General features: G+C 41.0%; 1 protein-coding gene across 10 annotated transcripts in view; it reads right to left on the reverse strand.

The window, feature by feature from the left end:
- Positions 1-12,796, reverse strand: part of PIEZO2 (piezo type mechanosensitive ion channel component 2) — a 468,071-nt gene that overhangs the window by 148,833 nt on the left and 306,442 nt on the right. The window lies entirely within an intron of this gene.

The raw sequence follows: 12,796 nt of genomic DNA on the forward strand, positions 1-12,796 counted from the left end.
GCTTTCTCTGTCCTGCTTCCTTCTTTCCATTAGTCTTTACTGCAAGTTTCAGCCCCCTCAGCTTCTCTCTTTCTACAGCCCAGCAAGACCACCGTGCTCTTCTTAGGTTCACTATTCAACACAACGTGCAGTGAATGCTAAAAGGTGGAAAGCTGGGGGCATCACAGAGCTCATCTTGGTTGTTTCCCTTCTACCAAGCATCACACTCATATACTTCCAACTGTGAAGTGTTCAAAAACAGTTGTTTCATATCTGTTGTCTATTTTTCGCCTTGTGGCAGGAAGGCTGGTCCTGTATACTTTATATAACTTTTAAACACCAGCCAAAGCATAAGAGACTCTTAAAAACTGAGAACAAACTGAGGGTTGATGGGGGGTGGGAGGGAGGGGAGGGTGGGTGATGGGTACTGAGGAGGGCACCTTTTGGGATGAGCACTGGGTGTTGTATGGAAACCAATTTGACAATAAATTTCATATACTGAAAAGAAACCACCAGCCTGGCTAATACACACATATACTGGCATAATGATACCTGTCTACCTATCTATCCAGAAGTAGGGTATTCTATTTAGAAGATTTTTACCATAGATTTACTAATCTGTAAACACAACGGGAATAATAAATACCTCCATTCCAAAAACCCATGCATAAAAATAAATGATTGTGTCCTTGGCTCATGTTTTCTCTTCTGGCTTCATTTCAGACACAACCCCAAAGCTTTCCAGGTTGTTGTCAGCAGGAGCATTGGTCATGTGTCACCAGAGGAACATTTTCATTGAGATTCCTTCTCCTCTTGTGTGTCTCACCCTTGACAACATATACCTGACATGAATGCACATTCTCCTATATATCCCTCCCTGCTCACCTTCCTTTAACTCTTACCAAAGAGCCCCAGGAAAATTTCTTCTTTTCTTTTCACTCTATCTCCATATTATTTGTAAATCTTGAAGTGATTTACATGACAAATTATAAACACAGCAGTGCTAACGATAAGTGTGTTTTGGGGAAAATCAAAAGTTACATATTTTGTAATGACAATAGGTGTCAGGCCAAGTTCAATCACTTTCTAAAACTTGTTTCCCAAACTATCTATGAGGACCATTCAGGAAATACCTATCCATTGCGTACAAATACATGTGTAAAATATAAGAAAAAGCAATTAACAGAAAATAATCCCATGCCTGAATGCCACCGCAATGCCAAACTGCTACATAGGTTTTAAATGCTTTCTCTCTTTAAATAGATTTGTGTATTTAACTTGTTGAAAATCTGCTTCAAACAAGTCGTGGACCTGCAATGATCTGCAACATAGAGTATACAGAAGTCCTTGTCCGAATATTGTCAGTAGTCTATCACTATGGATTGACCATCTCTAATTAACCTTTTCCTCAGACACGTCTTTCAAAATAAACATTTAGAGCTTTTCTTCCCGATATAATTAATGTTCTTAACACAACCAATATAACCCATGATAACTAAAATTTCCTTATAGGTGTGTGTGTGTGTGTGTGTGTGTGTGAGAGAGAGAGAGAGAGAGAGAGAGATTCTTTAAGATTGTTGAAGAAACGCTAACACATGTTTTCTGTTGCGCTTCGTGTCATCAGGGTGTCTGACAGCTAGTTAGAAGAGAAGCTCCCTGATCCAGCACTGTAGATGGAATGTTGGCACCCCAAAGCACTTCCTGCTTAAATCTCTGACCTGGAAAGAACAGAAGGAACCAGGTCAGGATCTGCTGGCCTCCGGCCAACCAAGGGGATCAGCTCTCATGGGTGAAGAAGAAGGCAGGGACCTGGTGACTACCCATGGCCATACTTCGTGTTGGATGTGATCAACATCTCTCTTTGCAACTTTGTATTTAGTGAGGATAGGCTGGAGAGTCTATCCTTCCACTCCAAAGTTTCTAAAAATAGCACAAGCCAAAAGACAGCCAAAAAACAGAGGCCTGATCATTTGGATTAAGCTAGCTTTCATAAATAAAACTTGAAAGCTAACATCTATATCTAACCCAAATAGATCAGGAGCTCCACGGACCTCTGGAACTGGACCACAGTGAAATCTGTGTGCTTCTTATATGTGGTATAAGTCACTATTTTTAAGTAAATAGAGTCCATCTTAAATTAAGATGGTTTTGAACACGCTATGAGTTTTTTTTCCAAGATTTGTAAAAGATTTAAGATCTTTCATGACCTCGCAGCCAATGTTACGAACACTCAGTCCATTATATGGTAGTACACTCATAGAGGTATGAAGTTTCTGATAATTTGTCTTAGTATTTTTGTCCTTTTAATTAAAAATAATCAATTTTAGCTTTCAGATTTTTCCTGTTGTATATGTGACTTTGAATTATTTACTTATTGCATATTTTGGAGAGTTCTAACAAAAACCACCTGAAGCTTCTTTTCCTATCCCCTTTAGAACTGTGATGCATTTTTTAATGTTTCATTTATTTCTTAGAGAGAGAGTGCAAGAGGGGGAGAGGCAGAGACAGAGAGAGAGAGGGGGACAGAGGATCCAAAGCGTACTCCATGCTGACAGCAGCCAGCTGGATGCGGGGTGTGAACTCATGAACCGTGAGATCATGAACTGAGCTGAAATCAAGAGTTAAAAACTCAAACACAGTACTGAAGGCACTAAAGCTCCATCTATTATCCAGTAAATGTGGGAATAAAAGGCCAAAAGCTGTGTACTATTTTGGTGAATGCTTGAGGGAATACAATTTTTCCTTGAGTTAGTTTTCATTCTCTTATAGTCTTGCTTAAATTGAAAAGAGCAATGTGTCTGGAGGAAAGAAAAAGAGAAAGGAATAAATTTAGGTGCATTCAACAGGTGCCAATACAGGCAAGATAAAGTCCATTTTTGAAGTATCAGAGGGAAGAAGAATCCTATAATAATTTGCCCACAATGCAAGGGGCTGAACGAAACCACATATAAATAAAATGATTTTAAATTTTAAAAACTGGGTGTAAAGACAGAATTTATAAAACACACATAGATACTCCTTGCTTAGATAAAACAGATATTAGCGTTCTGCCATAAAAAAAAAAAAGGTTAGTGGCATACCTAAAGCCTTGCCCATTATTCTTTCACTCCTCCCCCACCTTCTTCAAACACTATGTAGACATTAGTGTGTATCATTTCCATGAGCATTTGCTCACTTGCTACATATGTCTACAACTATAAATAATCCATACTATTTTTATGTGAGCTTGACTTCGTATCAGTGGTCGTATTTGCATATACTCTTATGCACATATATAATAGAGTTCATTTTTTTAATGTTTATTTTTTGAGAGAGAGAGAGAGATAGAGAACACAAGCAGAGATGGGACAGAGAGGGAAGGAAACAGAATCTGAAGCAGGTTCCAGGCTCTGGGCTGTCAGCTCAGAGCCTGACATGTGACTTGAACTCACGCACTATGAGATCATGACCTGAGCTGAGCTGAAGTCAGACGCTTAACCGATTGAGCCATCCAGGTGCCCTATAATAATTATATTAATTTCTGGGTATTATTTCTTGGTATAAATAAAGAGTACTCTAAAAATCCAGAAATGGAATATTTGACAGGAGTAGAAAAATACAAGTTTCATTAATTTGTGGGAAAAATGTACTAAAAATAAAGGCAACATTAAGGTGACATAAAGGTCTTCAAGTCCTCAATATTTTCAGAGCCTTTGCTTCTTATGTGCAGCTTTTTCTTTGGCACTTTTTCAAAGCTTCTTTAGAATCTATGTGTTTGATAGAGACAAATTCTTGTATATGTGCATATTTAAGGATGTTTATTGGGCATGGACAGTAATAGGACAAAGCTACCAACTTTCTAAATGAACATGACAGGGTATATCCAAATAAGTCATGGCATATCCATATATGTTATGGAATACTATGTAGCCATTAAAAATAATAAAGAATATTGGGGCACCTGGGTGGCTCAGTTAAGTGACCGACTCTTGGTTTTGGCTCAGGTCATGATCTCATGGTTCATGAGTTCAAGCACTGCTGTCGGGCTCTACATTATGGAGCCTGCTTCAGATTCTCTCTCTCCCTTTATCTCTGCCCCTCCCTTGCTTTCTTTCTCAATCTCTCTCTCTCCCTCCCACTCTCAACATAATTAAAAGCTTAAAAAAATTAATAATAATAAAGAATCTCTCGCCATATTTGACAAAATGTTGCAGGGGATTATTTTAAAATAAGTTTTAAACTTTAGAATAATTTGAGATTTACAGAAAAGCTACAAAGATTTCACAGAGGTTTCCCCACCCCCAGTTTCCTCTATCGTTAACATCTTAAATTTGTCACCCCTAATGAACAATACTAGAACATTTTTAAAAACCAAAGTCCATGCTTTTTTCAGGTTTCATTAGTTTTTACCTAATGTCCTTTTTCTGTTCTAGAATCCCATCCAGAGTAGAGCATCATGGTTGGTCATCATGTCTCCTTAAGCTCCTGCAGACTGCGACATCTTCTCAGACTTTTCTTGTTTTTGATGACCTTGACAGTGTTGGGTCCTGATAAAGCATTCTGTAGAATGCCCCTTAATTTTGGTTTATTTGTTTGCTATGGTCAGCAAGATTTATGGATTTGCGGGGAGGACGACCACAGAGGTAAAGTGTCATTCTCATCACATCACATCAAAGATACATGCCATCAACAGGATTTATTAATGATGATGTTAACTCTGACCAACCAGCTGAAGAAGGGTTTGCTAGTTTTTTTCACTTTAAAGTTGCTCTTTTCCTCCTTTCCCTATTTTAAACTTTGGAAAGAAGTTACTATGTTCAGCGCACACTCAAGGGGTGGGAGGCTACGCCCTACCTTCCCGAGGGGTTAGTATTAACATGTATTATTTGGCATTCTCTCATATGGGAAGACTTGTCTTTTCTCTATTTATTTATTAAATCATTTATTAGATCCATAAGGACTCATGGATATGTATTTTATATGTATTTCCAGCCATATCCACAGATATGGTTTTAATCCAATACTGCTTTATTTATTTTGTTGCTCAAATTGTTCCAGCTTTGACCACTGGGAGCTCTTTCAGTATGCTCTTGTGTTCCTTTGACAAGTACCATTACTTTGTTATTTTTTGGCACTACAAGACGCTCCAGACTCATAGTCCCTGACCAAACCCTGGAGTCAGCCATTTCTCCAAGGCTCCTTTTGCTTGAGAATGGTATTAGAAACCAAGCCCTGGGCACTCGACGTGCTAATTTCCACTGGGGTGTCACTGCTTGTATGCCCTCTCAGCTGACAAAGCAAGGAAGTACTTGTGTGCATACTTACTCATGCATATACACATATCTGGACATATTTGTGTATGTAGCCATCTGTGTCTTCACTAAAGTCCACGGGAGTTCATACTGATGTCTCCAAGTCTACTCTGTTATCAAATGGTTCTATCCTTCTGCCCTTGCTTATCTGTGAACTCCCTCTTTAACAGTGACAAACCTGGCCTCCAACCTGCCTTGCATTTACTTATTTAATCCCAGTATACACTATAGCAGCCTTAGAATTTTAACACGTAGCTCCATGGTGAACAACTTCATCAACCGGAGTATAGTGCTTATGCACAGTTCCCTTTGTCTCTAGTCTTATGATCTCTACTCATATCTAAAGTTACTTAAGTAGGCACCTTTCTCCTTATCCCCTTAAGGGGAGGTTATATCGTACATCTGTAACATTATTTTGCCACATACGCATTCCACGGTGGGATCTTCTAACCTCTTAGTTGATTATTTTTAAATTTGCATACACTAAGGCTCACTATTTATGCTATTGGTGTCATGTGCCCACCACTATGGTGTCGTACAGAGTAATTTCACCACCTTAAAATGTTTCCCATGCTTCACCTATTCAGCCTTCTGCCATCTCTTCCCCCAAACTTCTGGAAACCACTGATGTATTTACCATCTTTATAGTTTTTTCCTTTTCTAAAATGAAATTATATAGTGTATGTAGCCTTTTTGGACTGGCTTTTTCACTTAGCAATATGCATCATCCTTCTAGCCTTACTCTGACTTTACATGTGTTCTTATGTGTGTATAAATATACCGGGAAAATATTTGGAAAGAGACTTAGTATTGGACTCAGCTACCTCTGGTAGAGAGGAACTGAATTACAGATAGCAACGAGGTAGAGGGATCAGAATATATAAAATAATCAGAATATATAATAGGGGTAAAAATATATATTCTGATATAATATATATATTATATTCTTATTGATTTAGCCTTTTTCCAATGAACATGCATTGCCACTATAATTTTAAAGATTATTAAAAAGATATTCCATTCTCTACCACGTTTGTTTTCCTTCTTTGTTCATGTCTTTATATATTTCTTAGATTTTTCATTACTATAATTGATGTTAAGATTTTTGATTAAAAGTATTTACCCTGTATACAGAATAGACCTAGAACTTCTTTTATTATGCATTTTTCCAACGTTTTGATGTTTAAAATAATTTAAATGAACCTAGTTTTCTTTGCTTAAACCAGCATTTGCCTCCTTTTCTTTCTCTCTCTGCCCTTTTTCCTTGTTTTCCTTTTGTATCACTCCCGCCACTGAACCCTAACAGGCATTACACGTTAGCGGGCAACACACAAGGCTTACAAGGGCAGTTTTCGAAAGAATTACTCTGAGAACTGCCCAAATTGATTGCATCAACCATTCTGAGAAAAAGACCTCAAAACATGGCATCATCTTCCCACAATTTCAGCTACAAGTTTTGCAGCAGTTACAGATAAAGACAGCCATAACCTTGGGCAAGACCACAGTCGTGTACCTCGCTCTTCTCTTTGCTTCATAAAAATGAGGGGTGCCTGGGTGGCTCAGTCAGTTAAGCGCCCGACTTTGGCTCAGGTCATAATCCTTCAGTTCATGAGTTCGAGCCCGTGTCAGGCTCTGTGCTGACAGCTTGGAGCCTGGAGCCTGCTTCAGAATCTGTCTCCTCTCTTTCTGCCCCTTCCCCATTCATGCTCTCTCTCTCTCTCAAAAAATAAATAAACATTAAAGAAAATTAGAAAAAAAAAAAACTCCGAAACCTTCTTCAGCTCAGGGAACTAAAATTTTGAGGGGCTTCTTGATGTACATGAAACAAATAAAGCCTTCAACTTCTATCTGAGTACTGTAACTATCTTTTTCTCTGATATTGTCAAGAAGGAGAAAAAGTTTCTGGAAAAAATAAATCTCCTATGCAAAAAAAAAAAAAAAAAAAAAAAAGAAAGAACTAAGCAGCTAAATCTCAAGGGCAAGTTATTATGTAAGCAGATTTTATAAGCAAAAGGCAGAACACAGGCATAAAATATTGCCTGATTCCACAGCAAGCTTAACAACAAATAAATCTACAAAAAGTTTAAATAGCACGATGGCATCCAATTCAAATAAAACCAATCTTGTAGACAGTCAAATGTCACTGAACTTCAAACTTTAATAGTTGGAGACAGGATGTTGAAGTACTACGTGATATAAACTTTCCCCACTTTCTGAAAAGTGTGCTAATAATGGAAAAATTTCCCAGGCTTTTACAAGTCGAAATTGTTGGAGTCTGAATACCCACTGACTAAACTGGGTATTGGACAATAAACTCATCAAAATGAGAAATGGAGCTGCTGCCCCGTAGGGATTTCTGTTTTAATAAAATGGTTGGCACTTTTGGTGCATTGTGACTACTCTCTTCTATTAAAGGAGCCAAGTTTTCCTTCCGTCATTTTCTTTATATATATATAAAATTTATTGTCAAGTTAGCTCACATACATTGTATACAGTGTGCTTTTGGTTTTGGGGTGGATTCCTGTGATTCATCGCTTACACACGACACCCAGTGCTCATCCCAACAAGTGCCCTCCTCAATGCCCCTTTCCCCCCTCCCCCACCATTTTGCAAATGAACCTGGAAGAGCTATTAACAGAAGGTAAAACGTACAGAAAGAAGGGGCTCTAGGGAGACTATGGAATTACTGCATTTGGCGTGAGTTGTTGATGTCCAGAAAGGACCCTGGATCTCATGTGGTGAACTGCAAACTCTGTTTCTTCTCATCACCAAACACACCAGCATTACCACCATGCATGTGACGATGTGCGCCCATACGTTCAGAGAAATTCCAACGTCTACAGTCTCAGCATCCACAAAAGTATCAAAGCCTTGTAATACATTCCCCCCCCCCCTTACTATCTAAGGCTGAACATTCCATCACATCTCTTATCAGTGCCAAAGTGCTGTGTCCTCAGGGTTCTGGTGGTTGCTCCTCAATGCTTTAGTGAGTTCAACGTATGTGAAATAACACAGAGGCAGGAGTTCACAGGCAAACTCATCTTTCATGAGAAGTAACGTACATTCATTTTTCATGTGGCCATCAGCGGTTCATGGTTCAGTCCTGCTGTCTCCTATCTGATTCACCAAATGAGCCTCAGTCCTGGTCAGGAAGCCTCATCCCTGCTCCCAGCATCTCTAGCTAACCTCCATCTTCCAGCAGTTGTTCAGATCTTTTCCTCTCACGGACGATCCTGACTCCCGGTTCCAACTGTTCACCTTCGCTCCAAGGCTGTGTCCACACTGGTCTCTCTTCTCTCAAGTTTTTATACCTTATTTACCTCAACTGTTGAGAGCTCCCTTGCATGTTTAGGGCCATACATGATTTGTACCCAAAGTTACTTCACATGCCTTATCTTATTTGATGGGTATACGTTTCATACTTGCATGAGTCTAGAACCCATCTCAGTGACCTCTGAAACTCTCCTAAGAATAAGGTTTAAAATGTATGCCTCTTTGCATCACACAGAGCATGTAACTCAGCCTTTTACTGGGTGAAATGTTCTTTGATGGCCTGGAGAGACTGGTAAAATGTCAGGTCCTAGGTCCCAGCTCTAGGCATTCTGCATCCCTACGACTGAGTGAAGCCCAGGGGAAAGCCTTTTTTAAACTTGTCCTCTAGTCCCCAATCCATGAAATTCTTATGCCACCATCAGAGCTGAGCTCTGATCAGCTCAATGCCAGTCAAAAATGAATAGTTACTGATGAAATGAAGTGGAAGACATTCTCACTAGACCAAGAACGTTTCTAATTCTTGATTTCTCGTTAGCATTGAGAGGAAGGGAGAATACATGTGAAGGAAAGGTCTCCTACAGGCAGACAAGGTACTGGAAGAAGCCATACCCATAGAGAGTGTTAATTTACCCAGTGCACATGGTTCCTGCCAAGTGGTTAAGCAACATCTGAATACAGACCAAACTGGCCCTGGAAGAGGGGGGTGAGGCATTTTGTCTTCTTGAGTAAGAACACAAAAGGTTGGTGCTTATTGACAATATTTCTTGGGTGAGCAAAAGCAGGAAGGAAGGACATGGGGAATTCAAACAAATAGAGCTCTGTAATCCTAAACGATCCATCCACCATGGCATAAATGGCGGACTAGCCTGTCCAGTGTAATCTGGTATGACGTGCATCTCTTTGTGGTTCCTTGTATACCGGAAGAACTTGTTAGGATGCCAAATTTCCAGGCCCCAGCTCTGAAAATTCTTGATTTTAATTCACGCGGGGCTCAGGGACAGGCATATTTTGGGGATCAGCACTTTGGGTAATCCCTAAGTACCCCCCCTGAAAGACCCTGATGGGCAGCTCCCCAGGCTGCAGGGCCTGATGTTTCCTCCTGGGGCCCGTCTCCCCGCCCTCCACGGCCTGCTCCGATGAGCCCCCTTCGTAACCCCGCAGGACTGAAGGGACAGGAGAGGCATTTTCTTTAGAACCTGCTTGCTGGCAGCTGTGGTCAGACTTGCCTCGGAGAGAAAGTTAGGCCCGGAGTGGGCGACTGTGTTTCTGTGTGGCTGGGAGGTCGCCACACCTGAGGGATGCAGCGATCACGGCGGTGGCACTTGGTGAATGGCCGAGGGCTCGGAGAATGCTGGTCGATGATACAAGCCACTGTGCCGTGGAGGGGTACAAGGATGAAACAGAGACCTGAGGCTCTGGGCTCACTTTCTCCCACTTTTCTCTTCTCCTCTGGTACTCGAAACCCACTGCCGCACTTGTAGACTCTCTCCTCTCTTGGAGTCACCTGGGGACCTTTCAAAGTACCACTGGTTGGCCCTGTCTTGAACCACCTGGAATCTCTTCAGGTGGGGCTAACGGTGGCAGAGCATTTACCGAACTCCTCTGTGGGTTCGCATTTGGGATTGGAGCAGACAGTGACCTGCCCACGACAATGTTCGCCACAAGGATGGGCAGCCCTACAGTACAAACCATACACAAACGGAGCAAGTTGTAAAGACCTCACCTCACAGAGGCTTCAAGAGCCAGTCTCGCTCTTTCCGCCTATTTCGGCCCCTTGGGCTTAGACCAAGCTCCTCAGGCTTCTAGGTCACTGGAGAGAGGCCTCCTTCTTTCCCCTCAGCTCTAGCTCAAATATGCTTTCTCTCCTCAGCTTGGAACCTCAACACCCTGCTTACAAAAATGTATCTGCAAGTCCTTTGTTTGCAAAACTCATTAATTTACTCTTTCCCCAAAGCAAAGGTTGCCCTTGTACACACGTCCTTGGCACTGGCTAACATTCCTTCTGAATGCTGTTGTTTTTTTTTTTAAGTTTATTTATTTATTTTTGAGAGAGAGAGACAGAGACAGAGAGGGCGCAGAAGAGACAGAGAGAGAGGGAGACAGAGGATTCATGCCGGGCTTGAACTTACAAACCGAGAGATCATGACCTGAGCCAAAGTCTGAAGCTTAACCCACTGAGCCATCCAGGCGCCCCTGAATGCTTACTTCTACTGTTTTTCTACAGAGCCCATTACCTTTCCGTGCAGTAGGAAAGCAGGGCAGAGATTTGGAGTATGGGCTTCAGTTAGGTTTGACTTCAAACCCTTCCTTTGCCATTCCTATCACATGACTTGGGATGAATTGCTTAGTTAACTACACCTCACTTTTCTTATCTTTAAGATGGGGGATTCTAGAACCTACCTTACAAAGTTGTTGGGGGGGGGATTCAACGCATTGGTTAGAACTTGACAACAGTAAGTGTTCAATAAACTTTAACTATTGTGATTAGGAACCTAGCCCCACTGTGTATACTAGGTGCCTGCTTTTCCTTTCCTATGTCTTCATGGAGTTCTGGAGCTCTCCTGCCAGGCCCGTTATATCCACAACCTGTGGATCCATGAGGTGGGTATTATCCAACCAATTACAGGATGGAGAAGCAAACCAGAGAATGAGCCAGGGCACGTGGGAACCCAGGCCAGTCTGAATGCTAAAGTCCCTCCCCTCAGGAGGCCACGCTGCCGAGAAAAGGGACAGCTCCTGGATTGGTTGCACTAGAAAGACTTCCCATCTCACTTAAGCAAGAAGCACCCAGTTTCCTTTCTTCACACCATCTCCATCTCTTCATTTTTACAGGCACATCGTCATAGGCTTTTCTAGGCTGAAGGTCGTATGAACAACCTCCGTCCACGTGGTAAGGAGGTAGAAGACACAGGATGATAAATAGACGTTCCAGATTTAGAATATTGAGCAAGGAGCCACGGAAGTGTTCAGGGTCCAATATAAAGCATTGTTCTAGAAAGACACAGACACTTTCCAGATATCTATTCAATGTTTTTCCAACTTTTTTTACACCAGCATTGCATTAAAAATGTATATAATGTCAACACTGGCAAAATGCCTATGATATAACTGGAGTGCACGGTAAAACCCCTAACCAAGGTTGTACATTGATAACTTACATTCCTAGTAATTCTTACAAAACCTCAGTTCTGACTAGCAGTATCCTAGCAAATGTTCCATTACAAAGACCCAACTGATGTTTTTACATGAACTTCCTTTATGAAAAAACGTTCGCTTACTCTGATAGTGTAATTAACGTCATTGCAAGAAACTAATATAAACGACTCAAACTTAGCCAACGTCACTTACACTTCAATTTTCTCCCTAGTAGAATGTAAAGTAAAACTTCTGGTTTTCTAAATGGTTTTTGTGATTCTCTTGGTTACTGGATTACATTAATAAATTCCCCCCAAATGGAAAATAACTCTAAGCCAGACTTAACTACTTTCTGGAATCACTCCCTGCATCTCCAAATTTAAAGAGTCCTGAGTTATACTCACTTCCTCCTGCCTGACTGGTGATTATTAGAATTTCTAATGCCATACCTTAATAGTGAATGATAAAGCTGTCCCGTGGCAGCAAACAATCCGCAGCCTATTGACTCCTTTATTTTAGGCCTTGGAGTTCTATTTTGACTCATAAATATTTTTGAACTGGAAAAGATCTTAGCCGTCACTGACCTTTACCTCTGCCACTCCTCTCTCTATCCAGTGCCCTCCCCTCCCTTCTTTTCTGGTCCAGATACGACTTGCTCAAGCTCACGTACCATACTGAAGAAAAGGACTAGATCTAGAAGAAAGAACTTTGGAGAACTATTGCCAATCCATTGGTAATTCCTCTACTTTGTTGTTAATAACTAGACTGAGGTAATGAGGGGTATGATATAATGCATATGAACCAATACCACAGATTGTGGCACATAACAGCTGCTCATGAAGTTCTGGCTATTGGTACTAATCACTGTCATTCCTATAAAGTATAACAGGAACCTGGCTTAGGCAGGGGTCACAGCTTTTTTATAAAATCATAATGATGTTGCTGGCAAATCACAGTAGACAAATGCCCTCTTTAAGACGGAACAGAATGATAATCCTCCCCAGGGTAAAATGGGTCTCTTCAAGGCTGGTAATATTTGGCACAGGTTCGGGCAGCTTCCTGAGGTGGTAGGGAGGGTTGTGCGAAACTTACCCCATTGCGTTATTAATTAGGTTATT

Source organism: Panthera pardus, unplaced genomic scaffold (genome assembly GCF_024362965.1).
Source record: "Panthera pardus isolate Hobbes unplaced genomic scaffold, ASM2436296v1 HiC_scaffold_15, whole genome shotgun sequence".
Taxonomy (NCBI): domain Eukaryota; kingdom Metazoa; phylum Chordata; class Mammalia; order Carnivora; family Felidae; genus Panthera; species Panthera pardus.